This window comes from Notamacropus eugenii, chromosome 1, assembly GCF_028372415.1.
Source record: "Notamacropus eugenii isolate mMacEug1 chromosome 1, mMacEug1.pri_v2, whole genome shotgun sequence".
In the NCBI taxonomy this organism is placed as follows: Eukaryota; Metazoa; Chordata; class Mammalia; order Diprotodontia; family Macropodidae; genus Notamacropus; species Notamacropus eugenii.
In genome coordinates, this window is record NC_092872.1 from 349,693,282 (window position 1) to 349,713,443 (window position 20,162).

Consider the following 20,162-nt stretch of genomic DNA (forward strand, 5'->3'; position numbering starts at 1 on the left):
CTGCTCTAATAATCTAGAACCAGAGGGAAAAATAATATGACAACTCCCAGAAATATTATAACCAAATTCCAGAGCTCCCAGGTCAAGGAGAAAATGTTGGAAACATCCAGAAAGAAACAATTCAAGTATCATGGAACCAGTCAGGTTAATATAAGATTTGACAGCTTCTACTTTAAAGGATCAGAGGGCTTGGAATATGATATTCTGGAGGGCAAAGGAGTTAGGATTACAACCAGGAATCATGTACCCAGCAAAACTGAATATAATCCTTCAGAGGAAAAAATGGAATTTCAATGAAATAGAGGACTTCCAAGCATTCTTGAGGAAAAGACAAAAGCTGAATAGAAAAATACGACTTTCAGTTACAAGACTCAAGAGAAGCATAGGTGGAGCCAAGATGGCAAAGTAGAAACAGAGACCTGCTTGGGCTCTCTCCAACAAAATCCTCAAAAAAATCTGTAAAAAATTACTCTAAACAAATTCCAGAGCAACAGAAGTCACAAAATGATAGACTGAAACAAATTTCCAGCCCAAGACAAACTGGAAGGTTGATAGGAAGGGCTTACTGCACTGGACTGGGAAAGGAGCACAGTTCCATAAGGGCTGTGCTGGCACAAATGGGGGTGGAATAGGCCTTAGGGGACTGAATCACTGGCAGCTGCAGCAGTTTGCAGATTTCTTAACCCACAAACACAGCTTCAAAGGTCAGAGGGAAAGGTCTCTCACCTGGTTGAGAGGGGAGCATGGTCCAGCTCCCATCCTGGCCCCAACCCCAGCCCCAGGGCAGCAACAGCCACTGCCACAGTAGGTTGCTTCTGGAACCCTTTATTTAATAAAGAGCTCAAAAATCAAGTAATTAGCTGGGAAAATGAGAAGGGGAAGGGGAAGAAAATCAGACCATGGAATCTTACTTTCTTGGTAAAAAGGTATTTTCTTACATCTTTGGTGATGAGGAAGATCAAAAGATACAACCACAAGACGACAACAAAGTCAAAGCTCCTGCATTCAAGGCCTCCAAGAAAAATATTAATTGGTCTCAGGCCATAGGGGAGCTCAAAACGGATTTTGAAAATCAAGTAAGAGAAGCAGAGGAAAAATTGGGAAGAGAAATGAGAGTAATGCAAGAAAATCATGAAAAACAAGTCAAGAGCTTACTAAAGGAGATTCCAAAATATGCTGAGAAAATAACACCTTTAAAATTAGAACAACCCAAATGGCAAAAGATCCAAAAACCCAAAGAGGAGAAGAACGCCTTAAAAAGGAGAATGGGCCAAATGAAAAAAGAGGTCCAAAAGCTCCTTCAAAATTAGAATGGAAGCTAATAGCTTTATAAAAAAATCAAGAAATTATAAAACAGAACCAAGAGATGAAAAAATAGAAGACAATGTGAAAAATTTCACTGCAAAAACAACTGACATGAGAAATGGATCCTGGAGTGATAATTTAGAAATTGATGGACTACTTGAAAGTCATCATCAAAAAAAGAATCTAGACCTCATCTTTTAAGAAATTATTGAGGAAAACTGCCTGGATATTCTAGAACCAGAGGGCAAAATAGAAATGGAAAGAATCCACCAATCATCTCCTGAAAGAGATCACAAAAAGAAAACTCCTAGGAATACTGTAGCCAAATTCCAGAGTTCCCAGGTCAAGGAGAAAATATTACAAGTAGCCAGAAAGAAATAATTTAAATATTGTGGAAACACAATCATGATAACACAAGATTTTCTGCTTCTATACTAAGGGATCAGAGTGCTTGGAATATGATATTCCAGAGGGCAAAGGACATAGGATTAAAGCCAAGAATCATTTACTCAGCAAAGCTGAGTATGATACACCTTAGGGAAAAAAGTGGAATTTCAATGAAATAGAGGATTTCCAAACATTCCTGTTGAAAAGAACAGAGCTGAATAGAAAATGTGACTTTCAAATACAAGAATCAAGAGAAGCATGAAAAGGTAAACAGGAAAGAGAAACTGTAAGGGACTCATTAATGTTGAACTATTTACATTCCTTACATGAAAAGATGACATTTGTAACTCATGAGACCTTTCTCAGTATTAGGGTAGTTGGAAGAAATATAATATAATGTAATATAATAAAAGGGGGGGGCCGAGAGAGCACAGGGTGATCTGATTATGAAGGGATGATATCTAAAAAATAAAATTGTGTTGAGAGGAAAGTACTGGGAGAAAGAGAAAGGGAGAAGTAGAATGTAGTAAATCATCTCACATAAAAGAGGCAAGAAAAAGCTTTTACAATGGAGGGGAAGAGGGGGAAGCTAAGAGGGAATAAGTAAGCCTTACTTTCATTGGATTTGGCTTCAGGAGGGAATAACATACACACTCAATTGGGTATGGAAGTCAGGAAAGCAGGGAAGAAGTGGATTAGGGAGGGGGGATAATAGAAGGGATCACAAATTGGGGGAAGGGATAAGTGAAAGTAAGCACTGTTGTGGAGGGACAGGCTAAAGGAGAGAATAGAATAAATGGAGAGTGGGACAGGATAGAGGGAAATACAGTTAGTCTTTCACAACATGACTGTTACAGAAGTGTTTTGCATATACATGTATAACCTATATTGAATTGGTTGCCTTCTCAATGAGGGTGGATGGGGAAGGGGAAAGGGAGAGAATGTGAAACTCAAAGCTTTAACTATGAATGTTAAAAACTGTTTTACATGCAACTGGGAAATAAAATATATAGCCAATGGAGTATAGAAATCTATCTTGCCCTACAGGAAAACAGAAGGGAAGGAGATGGAGTGGGGAGGTGACAGAAGGGAGAGCAGACTGGAGGAAGGAGTAATTAGAATACTTGTGTCCTTGGGTGGAGGGAGGGGAGAGAAGGGGAGAAAAGTTGAAATTCAAAATTTTGTGGACGTGAATGTTGAAAACTGAAAATTAATTTTAAAAAAAGAAAAAAGATACAAAGAAAAAAGTGAAGCATAAAAAGGTAAACTAGTAAGGGAAATCATAAGGGATTTAATAAGGTTAAACTTTAAATTCCTACACACGGGAAGATGATACTTGTAACTCATAAGAACTTTCTCATTATTAGGGTAGACAGAAGTATATATAGACAGAGGGCACAGGTGTGACTTGAATACTTAGGGTTATACAAAATAACTCACATAAAAGAGACAAGAAAGTTTTTACAATGAAGGGGAAGCAGGGCTGGGGGGAGGTAAAGGGGATTGAGTGAACCTTACTCTCATCAGAACTGACTCAAAAAGGGAATAACTCAATTGGGTATAGAACTAGATTACCCTACGGGAGAGGAGTAGGGGAAGAGGATAAGGGGGCGGTGGTGGTGAAAGAAGGGAGGGCAGATTGGAAGAGGTGGTAATCAGATGCGAAATGTTTTGAGGAGGGACAAGGCAAAGGGAGAGAATAGAATAAATAGGGTGGGGGGGGAGGGAATAAGATGAGAGAAATGGAGTTAGTAATAGTAACTGTGAAAAAAATTTTTGAAGCAAGTTTCTCTGATAAATGCCTCATTTCCCAAACACAGAGAAAACAGAATCAAATTTATATAAAAATAAGAGCCATTTCCCAGCTGATAAATGATCCAAAGATACGAACTGTCTTCAGATGAAATAATCAGAGCTATCTACAGTCATATGAAAAAAATCTCACTATTGACTGGAGAAATGCAAATTATAACAATTCTGAGGTACTAACTCATACTTATTAGATTGCCTAATAGGACAGAAAAGGAAAAAGACAAATGGTAGAGGAGAGGTGGGGAAAATGGGGCATTAATGCACTGCTGGTGGAGTTGTGAACTAATTCAACTATTCTGTAGAGCAACTTGTAACTATATCCAAAGGGCTATAAAACCATGCATACCTTTTGACCTAGCAATAACATCACTAGATTTGTAACCCAAAAGAGAGAAAAAACCAAAAAGGAAAAAGACATGTACAAAAATATTTGTAACAGCTCTTTTCTGGGAGCAAAGAATTGAAAATTGAGAGGATTCCATCAATTGAGGAATGGATGAACAAGTTGTGGTATGCGATTATAATGGAATACTATTATGTTATGGGAAATGACAAGTGGGATGCCCTTGGAAAAGTCTGGAGAAACCCTGTGTGAGCTGATGCAAAGTGAAATGTACTGTATCCAAAATAACAACAATATCTTAAGATGATCAGCTGAGAATGACTTAGCTGTTCTCAGCTATATAATGATCCAGGACAATTCTGAAGGACTTATAATGAAAAATGCTATTCATGCCTGAGAAATAACTGATGATCCAAATACAGATTGAAGCACACTTTTTTTTGCTTTCTTTATTTTTCTTGAGGTTTTGGTCTATGTTTTCCTTCACAATATGATTGTTATGGAAATGTTTTGCATGACTGCCCATGTATAACCTATACTGAATTACTTACCTTCTCAATGGGGGAAGGGAGAGAATTTGGAACTCAAAATTTTGAAATGTTAAAATTGTTTTTACATATATCTGGAGAAAAATAAAAAATAATAAAAGAAAAAAGTCAAAGGAGTACATATTTTATCCTAGCAACAACAGGAAGTCATTGGAGTTTACTAAATATAGGACTGACTGGGTCAAATTTACATTTAAGCTGTGTAGTGGAGGTGGCTTAGAATAGGGAGAAACTTGAGGCAGACAGACCAATTAGGAAGCAATTGCTATAATCTAGGTGGGAGGTAATACGGTCTGAACTAAGGTGGTAACTGTGGGTCAGAGAAGGGGTTAAATGAGAAACATGCTTATTTGTCAGCTGATTAGGTAGATACCTAAGGAGTCCTAGATACTGACAAAGTTATAAACATGGGAATCTATCAGAATAGTAGTGTCTGCAGCAGAATTAAGGGAATTTGAAAAAGGGTGGGATTTGTGTGAAAAGATAATGAATCTGTTTTGGACACTCTGAGTTTGACTTATCTGTAGGACATTCTATTTGAAATGTCCAATAGGTGACTGAAAATGCAGGATTAAAACTGAGAGGAGAGACTGGAGATGGATATATAGATTAGTGAGTCATAAATTGATTGCACAGATGATAATTAAACTCACAGAACTGAGAAATCACTGAGAGAGAATAGGGTAACTAAGATGGAACTTTAAGGATGTTAGATGGCAGTTCAGAATACTGATGATAAATCAGTAATGTAGCCTGAGAAGCAAGGGCTAGATAATAAGAAGAAAGATCCAGAAAGTGTAATGTCAAGAAATCTCAGAAAGGAGCAAGTAGTCAACAGTGTCATATGTGACTGTGGAGTGAGAAATTTCAATTCTGAAGCCAGGTTGCAAAAGGATAAGAAATAAATGAAAGGAGAGGAAGTAGAGGCAGCAAGTGTAGACAACTTTCTCTAGCCATTTGACTTAGACAAGTAGGAAACATAAAGGATAATAATTTGAGCAGTTAAAATCTAGTGAAAGATTTGGCATGTTTAAAGGCAATAGCAAAAGAACCAATAATTGAAGGAGAGATGGGGGCTAGGGGGTGGGGAGGAAGAGAAAGAGGTAGGGTGGGGAAAAAGAGGGAGGAGGCATAGAAATTATGGTTGTAGTCTGCTGCAGAAGATGCAGAGGGGATGGAATTATGGGCATACACAGGCAGGATGACCTTGGTAAGTAAATAAGAAATTCACTGCCAGATACTAGGGAAAAGAGGGCTGGAAGGTTAAGATGAAGAGAAAGGGACAAAAAGGAGTTCTGTCAAATGGCCTCACTTCTCAGTACAGTAAAAAGTGAGGTCCTCAACTGGGAGGGGAAGGGGGCAGAGAAAGAGGCAGTGAAGACTTGAAGAAAGAATGAAAGGTTTAAAAATATTTTGTGGGTTGTGCAACAGGGAATCAATTGGGGGGAGTAAAAGGATTTCCCTGCTGCAGCTGAGGGATCAGTTCAAGTTGGATAACATGAATTTACAATGTATCCAATAAGCACAGCTGTGTAACTTCCTCCTGCTCTGTTCAGAAGCACACGAGCAGGAGTGAAGGCAGATTGTGGGTGTAATCCATGACTGAGGTTTGGCAAGGAGTAACTGGTAATAGGAGATGGAGGCAATGCATTTGAAAGTAAAGGGCAGTGTACAGTTAATTAGCTAGGGTCAAGTTTAAAGAGAGGAAAGTGAAATCAAAGCAGGCTGAGAAAGTACTGAAGGATAAAGGAATCAGAGATTTCAATGAGGGTAAAGAGCAGGTATGGGCTGGATAAGAGGGAGAGAAGGAATGATATAAAGTTAGGACAAAGAAAAATGACACAGTTTTTGAATAAGGAAATCGAACACATCAATAATAATGAGATCAAGAGTAAAACCACTTTTGTGCGTGCCTGAGAGAGTAAATCAGAGTAAATAAATCTCAGGATTTAATGAGACTGAGGAATCAGGTGGGTTAGTAAGTTAGTGGATGCATCAACATGGATGTTGAACTCTTATACAGTTATAAGAACAAAGCTTTGGGGAAAAGAAACAGTGAGAACCAGATGATGAACTTGAAAAAGAAAGGAAAATGATATAAGGGTCTATATACAATAGATACCTTGATTTTTATGGGGTGGAAAATCTTAATACAAAGAAGTTTAAAAGGAGGAGAGGTTGCTGAATAATGGCAATAAAGTGAAAAATTAATTAAGCGTTTGAATTAATTTTTGGTAGCTGTGCGTTCAGAAACCTTTTACTATGGCTAAGATTTGAGACCCCCACATTCAGTGATGTGACCTCATATGATGCCTTGACCCAAATTTTAAGAAATGCTGATTTAAAGACATTATATTAATGAGGTAAAGATGTTTATGTGACAATAAAAAGCAGACAACCTAAAAAGTCATTAATGAAAAATAACTAACTCAGTAACATTTTTTAAAGCAAGTGGAAATGCATTAAGTTCAAAGAGAAGTACAACATAACCAAGAAAAAGAGATGGTGAAAAAAGAAATTATCAGCATGCCCCTAGCACCAGCAAAAGGTGAGGCTCTATCTGGAAGACCTGACCATTCTGGCAACCAGGAAAAGTGCTAAAGCAAAATAGGACTGTAAGCACAATATTAACTGCGCACACATTCATCACTACAGTCTTGAGGTTAGTATTGTCCCATCTTTCATAAGTTTTAGAATAAGGCTGAGATGTTACAAGACTTCCCCAGGTTTGCCCATATTTCAGAACTGATGTTTCTGGGTACAGGCCCCCCAATTCTAAGCATTACTTTTTCTATTACACCACACTGCTTATCCAACACATAGTAGAGTGTCTGACACATAATAGGTGCACATGCCTACAGACTCGATTTAGAGCAAAATTTGACTCTGTTCTGAAACTGGTTTTTACCAGTTTCTTGATTCCAGAAAGCAGACAATAATCACATATGACACAGTTTTTGGAATAGTCTGTCATAAAAATTAGCTTTCTACTGCAATTTAGTCTCATGAAATTTTGGATGGTATGATTCTGTTATCATAGGCCCTGATCATTCTTTTGGTAAGCTGAATATTAAGGTTCCAGAACTGAATAACTAAATGATCAGATGCTAAACTGTTGACCCCACAGGATGTTATCCTATCAGTACAGGTAGAATTTGCAAACGCTAATATTCCAGCCATGATCAAATAATTAAAAGTTTGTCTTAGACAGGATATAAAAAGGTAATTTACAGAAAGGAGCAATTGCTTGTTATGACTTCTGTTTTATGGAATTTGAGGTGAAAAGAACTTTAGAGGTGATCCTGTTCCAGTACAAAACCTTGACTAATTCATGCATTTCTTCTACCATGATCCCTAACAGTCATTCATTCTTCATTTGTATGGCACTTGGGAAAGAGGCCTAGTTACCCAACAAAGCAACTCATACCAATCTTGTCATACCATTAAAGCAGTACTTTCAAGTTTGGTGTTACTCATATATTTGATAACTAGGATTGATTTAAAAACAAAAGTAGATAATGTTAGGCCTTAGGGCAAATCCCTATAACCTGCCAGTAGACACCTCCCCAACCCCAAAGTTGACATCAAATAATTAATATTTTCCGGATCTGATAGCTCAATTATTTTCACATCTATCTCACTATAGTACCATCTAAGGCCCCATTTCTATACCTTCACATAGACATTATGTAATCATGTTATTTGCTGTAATTTGGATATAATACAATTGGTCTAAAATATAAAATCTTACAGCCAAAGTCTCCAGGTTAATAACCCTCTTATGTTAAGGGATAAGGTATCTAGTTTAGCCTTCATTCTCCATTCTAATCCCTGCCTTCATATTTGGACAACAGTACAAGTACATAAAAACTAATTTTATATAGTGCTTTAAGGTTTGTCAAGCTCTTTACAAACATCTCATTTATCCACACAACAACAGGGAAAGGGAAAATACTATTACTATCACTACTTTAAAAATGAGGAAACTAGGGCAGATGGGTTAAGTGACATGCCCAAGTTAGTGCCTGAGGCTGGAGTTGATCTCAGGTCCTTCTAACTTCAGTGCTCTAATCATAATACCACTTACATGATGATGTCACCTCAAATATCCTGTCCTCCCTCCTTGTTCCTCTAGTTCAATTTCTGTCAGCTAGATCTTCATTTTACTCTATTCACCCACAGAGATGATCACACCTTGAATCTATCATAAAATGATTCTACCATCATGATTTTAAACTCTAAAATGCTCTTCTTTGATTATAACATCCTATCCTCACTTCTTTCTCCTATACTTCACTCTTAAAATCTCTTCTTTAATATTGCCATGACCTCTAGTCTCTCAATCCCTGCCCATGTATCCAGTTCATAATTACTGCTCTGGCAATTTCCCTCCTTCACTGCCCTGATGCAACAGTTCAATTATGTACTAGCCATTTTTTAATCTCTAGTTTTATCTGATCACCATGTTTATGCTGCCAGTCCTTCTTTCCCAACCTGCCATCATCAATTTTTCTACTAAAAAGCATCCTGCTTTTCACATAATGCTAATTGACACTGGAGGTGCCCTGGTTAACAAGTCCACTATAAATTTATTACTTTAAGCCATGTGTCACAGAAGACAGGTGGATCAGGTCTAATCTGGAAGACATAAATAATACAGTCCAATCCTTCAAGCATTTAAAAGTCTATTATATGCAAGGCACAAAAAGACAAAATAGTTCACAATAATTTGGGGAATTATCTGTGAATGGTAAAATGGTTCATCTACAATAAGGAAGTTTCGTAGAAGTGTACATTTAGGAGGAAAATAATGAATATTTAATTTTGAAATTATTTTTTTTATAATCAGTGAAAATCCACCTTCTCCTTTCCACTCCTCAACTAAGAAAAAAACCCAGAAAGCTCATTTTACAAACAGGTATATTCAGGTGAAACAAAATTCTCAAACTGGCCGCATCCCCCCAAAATGGATCTTAATCTGCGCTCTGAACCTACCATCTATCTACCTCTCTGTTAACAGGTGAGTAGCATGTTTCATCACAAATTCTTAGGAATCATGATTAGTCAGTGTAATGATCAGAGTTTCTAAGTCTTGCAAAGCTGTCATCTTCTGATTCTGCTTACTTCACTGTGCATCAGTTTATAAAAATCTTCCCAGGTTTCTCTGAAATCATCTCCTTGATCATTTCTTACAGAACACTTTCATATGCCATAACTTATTCAACCATTTCCTAAATGGTAGATATCGCCTTAGTTTCCAATTCTTTACCACCACAAACTGGGCTGTTATAAACCTTTTTGTATATTAAGGTCCTTTTTCTTTTTTTGATTTCTTTAAGAGATAGAGTAAATAGTGGTATTGCTGGGTCAACAGGTCTGAAAAACTTACTAACGTTTGGGAATGGGTTCCAAACTGTTTTCCAGAATGGTTTAACCAGTTTCTGTTGTTGCTCATTTAGCTGTCTACAACTCTTCATGACTCCATGGACTATTGCACACCAGGCCCTTCTATCTTCCATTATCTCCTAAAATCTGTACAAATTCATGTTTGTTGCTCCCCTGATACTATCTATTTATCTCTGTCATCCCTTTTTCCTTTAGTCTTTCTCAATGTCAGGATCTTTTTCAATGAGTTCAGCCTTCTCATTAAGCACTTAACCTTCAGCTTCAGTATTTGACCTCCAAGTCTTTCAGTAATGACTAATTTGAGCTCCTTGCTGTCCAGAAGATTCTCAAAGTCATCTCTACTATCACAATTTGAAAGTGATGATTCTGTGGTCCTTAGCTTTGCTAAGTCCAATTCTCACTCTCACAACCAAACATTAGTACTTGAAAAACTAGAGTTTTGCCCATGCAGACCTTGGTCAGCAAAGTGCTATCTCTGCTTTTTAGTATGCTGTCCAAATTTGCCATAGCTTTTCTTCCAAGTAAGCAAATTTTAATTTTATGACTACAGTCATCATCTGCAATGATCTCTGAGCTGAAAAATATTTAATCTGACACTGCTTCTATTTCTTCTCCCTCTCTTTGTCAGGAAGTGATGGGACCAATTGCCAAGATCTGAATTTTTTGATGTTAAGCTTGAAGCCAGTTTTCACACTCTCTTCTTTCACCTTGCTGGTGTGTAAAATGAGAGCAATTGTTTGATAATTTAAATATTCTTTGGCATTGCCTTTCTTTAGGATTGAGATGTAAATGGATTTTTTCCAATCCAGTGACCACTGTTGAGTTTTCCAAATTTGCAGGCATATTGAGTAGAGCACTTTAACAGCATCATCTTTTAGGATTTTAAACAGCTTAGCTGGAATTCCAGCACCTGCACTAACCTTACTGTTAGCAATGCTTCCTAAGGCCCAGTTTACAATTCCTCTAAGTGAATTAGACATCCTGTTTTTCCACAGTCTTTCTAGAATATCATTTTCATTTTTTGTCATTTTTACCAATTTGAGAGATATGAAGTAGAACCTCAAATTTGTTTTAATTTGCACTTCTTGTACTTATTAGTGACTTAGATAATTTTTTTATATGGCTGATAATACAGATTTCTTTCTCTGAAAACTCTGTTCATGTCCCTTTACTGTCAAATTAAGAATGATATTTATTCTTATAAAAATTTGAATCAGTCTCTACATAGCTTAGAGAAATAAGACTTCTAACAGAGAAACATGTTACAGAGACTTTTCCTCATTTAACTGCTTCTTTTCTAATTTTAGCTGCACTGGTTTTAATTGTGTAAAAACTTTTTAATTTAATGTGATAAAAATAGTCCATTTTACCCTTCTGTAATTCTCTGATTCTTATTTGGTCTTTTTCTGTTTCCCTATCTATATATTTAACAGGCAATTTCTTCCTTCTTTCTCTCATTTACGATGCCATCTCTTAAGTTGACACAAGTCCTATACTCATTTGTAGTATATCTTGGTATGGTGTTACATGTTATTATTTAGCTCTAGTTTCTGCCATACTGCTTTCCAATTTTTCCAACAGTTTTTGTGAAATAGTGAGTTCTTACCCCAGTAGCTGAGATCTTCAGCTTTTTCAAACAGTATGTGTTCATTTGCCTCTGTATTTTATGTGTCTAATCTGTCCTGCTTTTGATCCCACCCTCTCAACAGCTTGCTCTATTTAATCTTTAATCTCTCCCTTCCTACTGGTTCCCTTTCTACTATCTACAAATAAACTTCCTAAAGTATAGGTCTGATAATGTGAAAGGAAAGAAAATGTAGAGAGGCACCCCCCCCCCCCCCCCATTGCCTTTGGGATAAAATACAAATTCTGCAGTCTAACAAATAAGTGTCTCCACAATCTACTGCTAATCTACATTTCCTCATTCAAGAAGGCATCCTTTGAAGCACCCCTCTCATGAAAGAAATATGCCTCACATATGTCAGAGAACTAGATTATGTTATGATAAAGCCAAGCACCGAAGGTATTCTAGGAAGCAGCAAATACTTCTATAACCCCCCTTTCTGGAAATTCTTACCTTCCTCCTACCACATGTTTCTGGTATTCAGGAGGGGCTAGGTTAGGTTTCTACCAAGAGTGAATTTAACAGACACCTTTGGAAGTCAAAAACATTTTCTGTTTTTTTTATTTCTCTAATCAAGTTTCCAGTCTGCATTATCCCACTGTTAATTCTTTAGCATCACATGCTTACCTTGGGCCTAGTTTTAATGCCCTCTTTCTATATTCCATCATTCAGAATTACCTTTCATTATATATCATTATCAAATTTTTTAAAAAACCAACATTATAAAGGAGATATGCTAAAGACCTTTCCAGTAATTGGTGAGTAAAGCAAGGATTTCTATTTTAAGAAATATTACTTGATACACTTTTAGAAATACTAGCTATAACCATAAGGAGAAGAAAGCAAAAGAATTAACACAGGGAAAGATCTGTAGAAAACAGGAATAAACTAAAAACTTAAAATTGCAGGAAATAAAATAAAACCACCAACAGCATTTCTGTATCACCAACAAAACTCAGAAGGAAAAGACAGGAAAAAAATTCCATTTAAAGTAACTGCAGAATGCATAAATGGCAAGCCTAGAGGCCTGTATTGGGCTACCCGAGTCTTTCTTACCTCACCTCCCGAGGTCTTCGGCTGGCCACGCCGGATGCACATATGAGAGAAAGGACGTTCCAGAGTCAAACAGGGGTTGAGCTTTATTACAGGGTTTCGGTTACAAGTGCAGGGGCTCTTCTTTCTTAGGACGAAGAGGGGGAGATTTCCTAAGAAGGCTAAGCTTAAGGGAATGGAAGTAGAAGTACAAGCGGGGAGAGAGGGGGAGGGGAGAGAGGAAAGAAAAGAAGCGGAGCCCTACTTTTCTCTTTGGCTCCACACGTGCTAAGAGCTTTCAGGCTTCCTCAATCCTACTTAATCTTCAGCCACACAGTTTGCATCTCAATACCGTGCTGTTAGGTAACTAGGTGTGCTCCAATCCGGGACGACCTCGAGGGCAGGGAGACTCCACCCATCAGGTATCTCCGGGGGAGAGGCGGAAATACCCGAGCTAGCCGAGCTAGCTCGGTCTGACCTTCTCGAACCCCCGCTGTTCATGGAGGGCCTCGTAAGACTCTAAGATTTAGAAGTCCCACTTTTACCTGCCCGAGACTGTCCACACGGAATTGAGCTTCCAGTCCCAACACATAAATATTTGTAAGTCTACCTTCTAAGACACAAAGGAACTATATGGCTACAATTACATTCTTTATATAGAAATAAAAACAACTCTAAATTACTTGACAATCAATTGGCTAATGATTAAGCACAAAAATGACAACACTACCTAAATTAATTTACTTATTAGCACCATAATCAATCAAAATAGCAAAGGATTACTTTAGAGAACTAAAAAAGGATGACACAATTTTTCTGTAACAAAAGGTGAAGAAATTCAAGGAAAACAATGAAAAGAGTGAGCACAAGGAGTCTTTCAGTATCAGATCTCAAAATATAGTAACAAGCAGTAATCATCAAACTATTTTGTATTGTTTAGAAAAGAGAGGTTGATCAGTAAAACAGATGAGGTATACAATATATTAAAATAAATAAACTAGCATATAGCATTTGTTCAATAAACACAAAGCCCCTGCTACTGAGAAAAGAACTACACTATCTGACAAAAACTACTTGTAAAACTAGTAAGAAGTCTGGCAGAAATCAGATTCTGACCAACAATGCATATCGAACATGAATATAGTTCCAAGTGGAAATGGGGTTTAGATACAAAAAATCTTATTATAGTTAAATTAGAAAAGTAACAAAATAACTTTCACAACCAGATAATGAAAAACTTAATGACTAAACAAGGATAAGATAAAATTAACAAATTTAATTATATAAAATTTATTATATAAATAAAGCTAAGTGAAATGAAAATTAGAAGGGAAATAGGGAACCGTGGGAAAAAATCTTTGCAGCAAGTCTTTATGATAAAGATCTCAAGTCTAAGATGTATAAGGTACTGATTCAAGACCCACTCCCAATTTATAAATGGTCAAAGTACTTGAATATACAAGTGCAAAGGAAGCTATCAACAACCACATGAAAAAATGCTCCAAGACATTAGCTAAAAGAAAATTGCAAATTAAAAAAAAACTCTACAGCTCCACCTCACACCCATCAGATTGGCAGTTTGGACAGAAAAGCAACATGACAAATGTTGGAAGCACGGGAAAGGCTGCAGTAAACAGGTGCAATGATCTTCTGCTGGTGGAACTGTGAATGGTCTAACCAACTTTACATATCCCTTGACCTAGCCATTATCAATACTAAGGCCTATATCTAAATTTAGCAAAGAAGAAAGAGAAAAGACTCGTTTATGCAAAAATATCTACAGCAACTCCATTTGTTAGCAAAAGACTAGAAATTATGAAGATGCCCATGAAATGGGAAATAGCTAAACAAATTTCAGTACATGAATGCAATGAAATATTATTTTGCCATAAGAAATGATGAAAGGGGTGATTTTGGAGAAACCTGGAAATATTCATATGAACTAATGCAGAGTAAAATAAACAGAACCATATGACCAAACACAATTCTAAGACTGATGATAAAACCCACTTCATGACAGAAAAGTGATAGCTTCAAAGTAAGGAATGAGATGTACATTTTCAATCAGGGTCAATGTTGAAACTTGTTTTGCTTGACTATGATTATTTCTATGAGGGATTGGCTTTTCTTTCTTTTTTTGTTGAGGAGAACTAAAGGAATGCCAGAAAAAAAAAGCCAAGCAGAACAACTTTTGTTGCCCAGTTCTGAGAACTTTGCCCAAAATAATAGGTGATACTTATGTAGAATTTTTAAGGTTTACAAAGCACTTTACAAGCATGATCTCCTTTTGACCTTGTAAACCAGAGAGTAAGGTGCTTCATTCTCATTTTAGAGATGAGAAAGTTGAATATAAAAGAGACTAAATGATCAGCTAAAATTTGAACTCAGGACTTCCTGAATACAAGTGCAGGCTTTATTTGCCACATCATTCTGCCAATGGCTAATACACTTCTATAGTAAATATGTTAAGTTTTTTCTATGACTACAAGTGGACAGGGCCTTGGGTTCTCCTCATATCCGGAGCTTAAATCACAAGGTAGCTTTATCCTATATATCCATTAAAAACAAGAGTAAGAGCCAAGGATGTCGGAAGTCATTCAGGAGAGAGGACTCTCATCTGTAGTAATGCTTAAAATATTGTCCTCACGGCTAGGTCCAAAAAGAAACTGACCTCTTAAACTACAAAGAGGGGATAAGAATTTAGTCATTTTTCCTAAGTCATCACTCTTATTAATACTTTTCTTCAAAAGAATTCAAATATTCTCATTATGTTCCATTTATAACTCACCAGATCCCTATGAGGTAGGAAAATGGATAGGTTTTTCTCTACCTTACACAATGCAGGCAATTCTACTATAAGACTATTAAAGGTTCCTCATCTCACCTTAGCTTCATTAGCAGCTGAAACTGAGTATTAATACAGTGTAAGGTCTTTGCTTTAATTATTGACTGAGAATGAATCAAGGTCCTCAATCATCAAAGCCACTTTCTATACTCAGTGAGCTTTAAAAAAAGTTATATTAATAATGTCTTTTCTTTCTGAGTCACAATGGTGGCTGGATATCCCACCCTACTTTCATTCTGGAAACTGAACCTTCTCTTGGAACAAAGAAAAACATTTAAGCAAAATTAATTAATTAATACAAGTGATCCTTTCTGATAATGCATGCAAAATGATGACAACAGCTAGCATTTATGTAGCTCTGCAAGGTTTTGCTTTTTAAGCTCTTCAGCACTTTATGTGTTACTTAATTTGATCCTCTTAACAAATCTGTGAGGCAGGTGCTATAATTACCTCCATTTTATAGATAAAGAACTTTATCTACTTGACAGAAGTTAAGTGATTTACCCACAATTTTTTTCTTTCTTCCTCTTTATCTATCTATCTAGAAAAAGTTAGTGAGTATCTGAGGCAGGATTTGAACCCAAGTCTTCCTGAGTTCAAGTCCTCACTGTACACTCTTCCAACTAGCTTCTCAATATTCTGCCTTCACTGCCCCAGGCTTCTCCTCTGAAAAGACACCATTATCTGTTCTCTGGATCATTATTAGTATTTAAATTACTCAGAGACATGGTACAATGGAAGGACTGATGACTTTAGTGTCTGAGTACCTGAGTTCAAATTCTGAATCTATCACTTACTGCATCTGTGACCTTGAGTAATTTACATCACCTCTGCACTAATATTTAGTAAGAGCCTACTATGTGTATGCCAGGCCTGGCGTGAGGTGCTGGGATACAATGATAAAAACAAAAAGTCCCTGTCTCAGGGGAAATAACATCTACATTGTTATTTTGTGTTTGTTTTACGTATACTTATATACAAAATAAAAGATTATTTGGGGAGAGACTAACAATATGGGGACTCAGGAATAAACTCATACAGAAAATAGTATCTGAATTGAGCTTTGAAAAAAACCAAAAACCTAGGGATTCTAAGTGGTAGAAATGAAGATGGAATGCATTCCCAGCATGGATGACTAGCCTAGGCAAAGGCATGGAGATGTCAGAGAACAACAATTAGGCTGGTTTACATAGATTATAAATGTATGTGACAAGGAGCAAGCTTAAAGGGATAAGCTGGACCTAGGTTGTGAAAAGCTTTAAATACAAAATGGATGAGTTTACCAGAAATAACAGGGAGCCACTACTTTGTTGAGAAGGAGTGATATGGTCACCTTGTACTTTAGAAATATCACTTTAGCAGGTGTGTGAAGGATGAGCTGGAGAAGTAAGAGAATTGAGGCAGGAAGACAAATTAGAGGCTATTGCAATATTCCCAATGAGAGGTGATGAGGGCTGGAACTAGGGTGGTAGCCCTGTGGATAGAGAGGAAATGAATGTGAGAGACGTAGGAAGTACAATCAATAAGACTTGGCAGCTGATTGGACATGGAGGTTAAGGGAGAATGAGGAGTAGAGACAAGGCTACTAATCTGAGGTACCAGAATGATAAAGATGTCCTCAATGGAAACAGAAAGTCCGAAAAAGGGATGGGTGTAGTAAGGGAAAAGGCTATTGGTTCTCTTTTGGACGTAACGAATGTGAGAAATTTTAAGGATATCTAGTCTGAAGTGTCCAAGAGAGAACTGAATTATACAGGACTGGAACAGAGGAACACTTGAGTTGCTTCTTTTAATGCATTTATCACTTACATTATTATACTGGTTCCATTTCACTTTTTATCAGTTCATAAAAACCCATGTTTTGGCATACAAAAAATGCTAATTAATGTTTCCATGAATTTCTCATATTAACTAGTAGTAATAGTTCTTATAGCACAATAATATTCTATGACTTTCATATACCATGGTACAACCAGAAAAATGTCAACTGATAGGCATTATTCTGTTTCCACTTCTTTGCTATATAACACAAAGTGCTACTGTAAATATTTTTATACATATTGGATTTTGTCCCCCTGCCCCTTACTTTGCATCTCCTTGGGTTATACCACAATAGTAGAATCACAGTGGTGGATGAACAGCTTAATCACTTTTCTCACACAACTGCAAATTGCTGTATTTATAGGATTGTTGCACGAATTCACAGGTCCAACTGTGTATCCATAGCCCCTACAAAACTATTATTATTTTTTGATCAATTATATAAGGCAAAACTCCACAGCTGTTTTAATTTGCATGCCTTATTATTACTGAATAATCATATGGTTACTAATTGTAACTTCTCTTTTGAAAACTTATTGTCATAAATACAATTCAAATTATATTTCATAAATATCTTTCTATTATTTTACCACTTGTCTAGGGGGAACCAATATCTTCTATGCTTGCATCAACTCCCTATATACCTTGGATATCAAATAGATATCAAACTTTATCAGACATATTTTTATCAATAAAGATTTCTTCCCTACTTTTGCTTATTTTTACTATTGATTTTTTTAATGTAATCAAGGTTATGTTGTTTTTTTAAAAATGCTTTTATTTTCTTCTTTGGTTAAAACTCTCTTTTAACTATGAAAAGTATTGCCATTCTCTAGTTGCTTTTCTTTAAATGTTCTTTTATGTTTTAAATAGAATATCTATTTGGAAGTTATTGAAGTTTACAGTGTAAGACTGATTATCTAAACCTAATTTCTGCCAAGTTGCCTTAAATTTTTCCTAGAAATTCTTGTCAAATATGAATTTCTTTGGCTTATCTTCTACTTGGGATTTTATCCAAAGGTAGGGTCCTATTTTTTAATTGATTTTGGGTCTATTGTTACTTTTCTATCTTAAAACCAGTACAAAATCATTTGCATGACTGTTGCTTCATAATAAAACTTAAGGTCTGATGATACCACATCTAGTGTGTTTTCTTAAAAAGTTCTTTTTAAAAAATGTAAGCAAGTTATTTCTAATTCCCACTGACCTAAGGGACAAAAGAAGTGCAAGAGGCTTCAATATTTAGTAAGTTGAATGGGGAAAATTCATTAAGAGGAAGAAACATAGAGGTGGTAGTAATTTTATTTCTGTAAACTCGTGTTTAATTGCTATTTCTCTCAAGTGGGTTACTGTGTAAAAAAAACCTGAGGTAGTTTTATAATCAAGCTTTGTTTAGCCTAGTAAAGAAGTAACTTATTGTAATCAAACCACTAAACCTCATTCTAGTTAACAAGATAAAATATAAAGGAAGGATAGTCTCTATGACCAGATGTTGCAACCTATCCAAGTATACGCATCTTGTGACATTCTTTTCCATAATCTTCCATTTCAGAGGCCTTCCTCTAGATCTTTTACATTTTTCAGGTGTCACTGCAAAACCCAGGTAGTCCAATCACTTCCACACCACTCTGCCTTCATTCCCCCTACCTTTTCCAATAACATTTCTTGAATGGTTTAACTTAAAAGTTACACTGGATGGTAGACCACCTCTGGAAAGCAGCTGAAGCCTACACCAGCTAGAACACCATGCATGTAAACTCACCTATGAATCACCCCTGCTTTTGTTTTACCCTTCTTAAACCAAAATACCAATAAAGAAAGGAAAAGTTTGTGGATCAGGGGAAAAAGTCAGAACTGCATACACACAGAGACATGCTGCTAGAAAGGTATATTAACAACCTCTTCAACTTCAAATAGCCTGGGTACTTAAAGTAAAATCATAATCAGAGAAGACTCTCTCAGTTGGAAAACCCATCAAAGGCCATTTAGCTTAATCCAAGCCTGACTAAGAATGATTTTTACAAAATATCCAACAATGGTCACTCAAGTTTTTGCAAAAAGACCCTCAGGAAGGGTAAAGTCATTACCTCTAGCCATTACCATTCCACTTTTGTATGTGATGCAAATATTATATGCAGCTTTCCCAATAATTACTAGGGTAAAGCAAGAATGCTCCTTTTCCCTGATATTATTTGCCATAGTTCTAGAAATGCTAACAATGGTATTAAGAGTAAGCAATTAAACTCATAAAAAAGAGAAAATAACTGACCTTACAATTCACAGGACTTAATATGAAGTCACACTTCTCTCATCTTGTAATTTAAAATCAGTGAAACAGAAGTCAAAGTGAAGGAGGGAAAGCATTCCAGGCATGGGGGACAGTCAAAGACAATGTCCAGAGCCAAGAGATGGAGCGCCTTGTCAAACAGTCAGCCTGTGTCACTGGATAGAAGAGTATGCATAGAGAAGTTAAGGTGTAAGAAGACTAGAAAGGTAGGAGGGGCTAGGTTACAAAGAGATTTGAATGCCAAATAGATCACTGTGTATTTGATCCTGGGGCAAAAGGAAGTCACTGAAGTTTATTGAGTAGAGAGGTGACATGATCAGACCTGCACTTTAATGACTAGCATTTTGGAAGTTAAACGGAGGATGAAATGGAGTGGGAAGAGACTTGAAGCAGAGGGACCCACCACTAGGCTACTGCAAAAATCCAGGTGTAAGATGATAAGGAACTGAAATACAGTAGTTGTAGTCTCAAGAGAAGAAAAGAGAGTATATTCAGGAGATTTTGCAAAAGTAAACTCTACAGGTCTCGGTCACAGCTTGGATATGGGATGGTGAGATATAGTGAGAAATCTAGAATGACTCCTAGATTGTGAGCCTGAAGGACTGGGAGATTGGTGTTGTCCTCTACAGTAATAAGGAAGGTAGGTGGAAAGGAGGATTCGGGGAGGAAGAAAGAGTTCTTTTACGGACATACTGAATTTAAGATGTCTACTGGACATCCAGTTTGAAATTTCTGAAAGGCAACTGGAGATG

The 20,162-nt window shown here is 36.6% G+C and overlaps 1 protein-coding gene across 9 annotated transcripts in view; it reads right to left on the reverse strand.

Annotated features, from left to right (window-relative positions):
- The window catches only part of MARK3 (microtubule affinity regulating kinase 3), a 136,806-nt gene that overhangs the window by 95,013 nt on the left and 21,631 nt on the right, over positions 1 to 20,162 (reverse strand). The gene's annotated exons all lie outside the window — the stretch shown is intronic.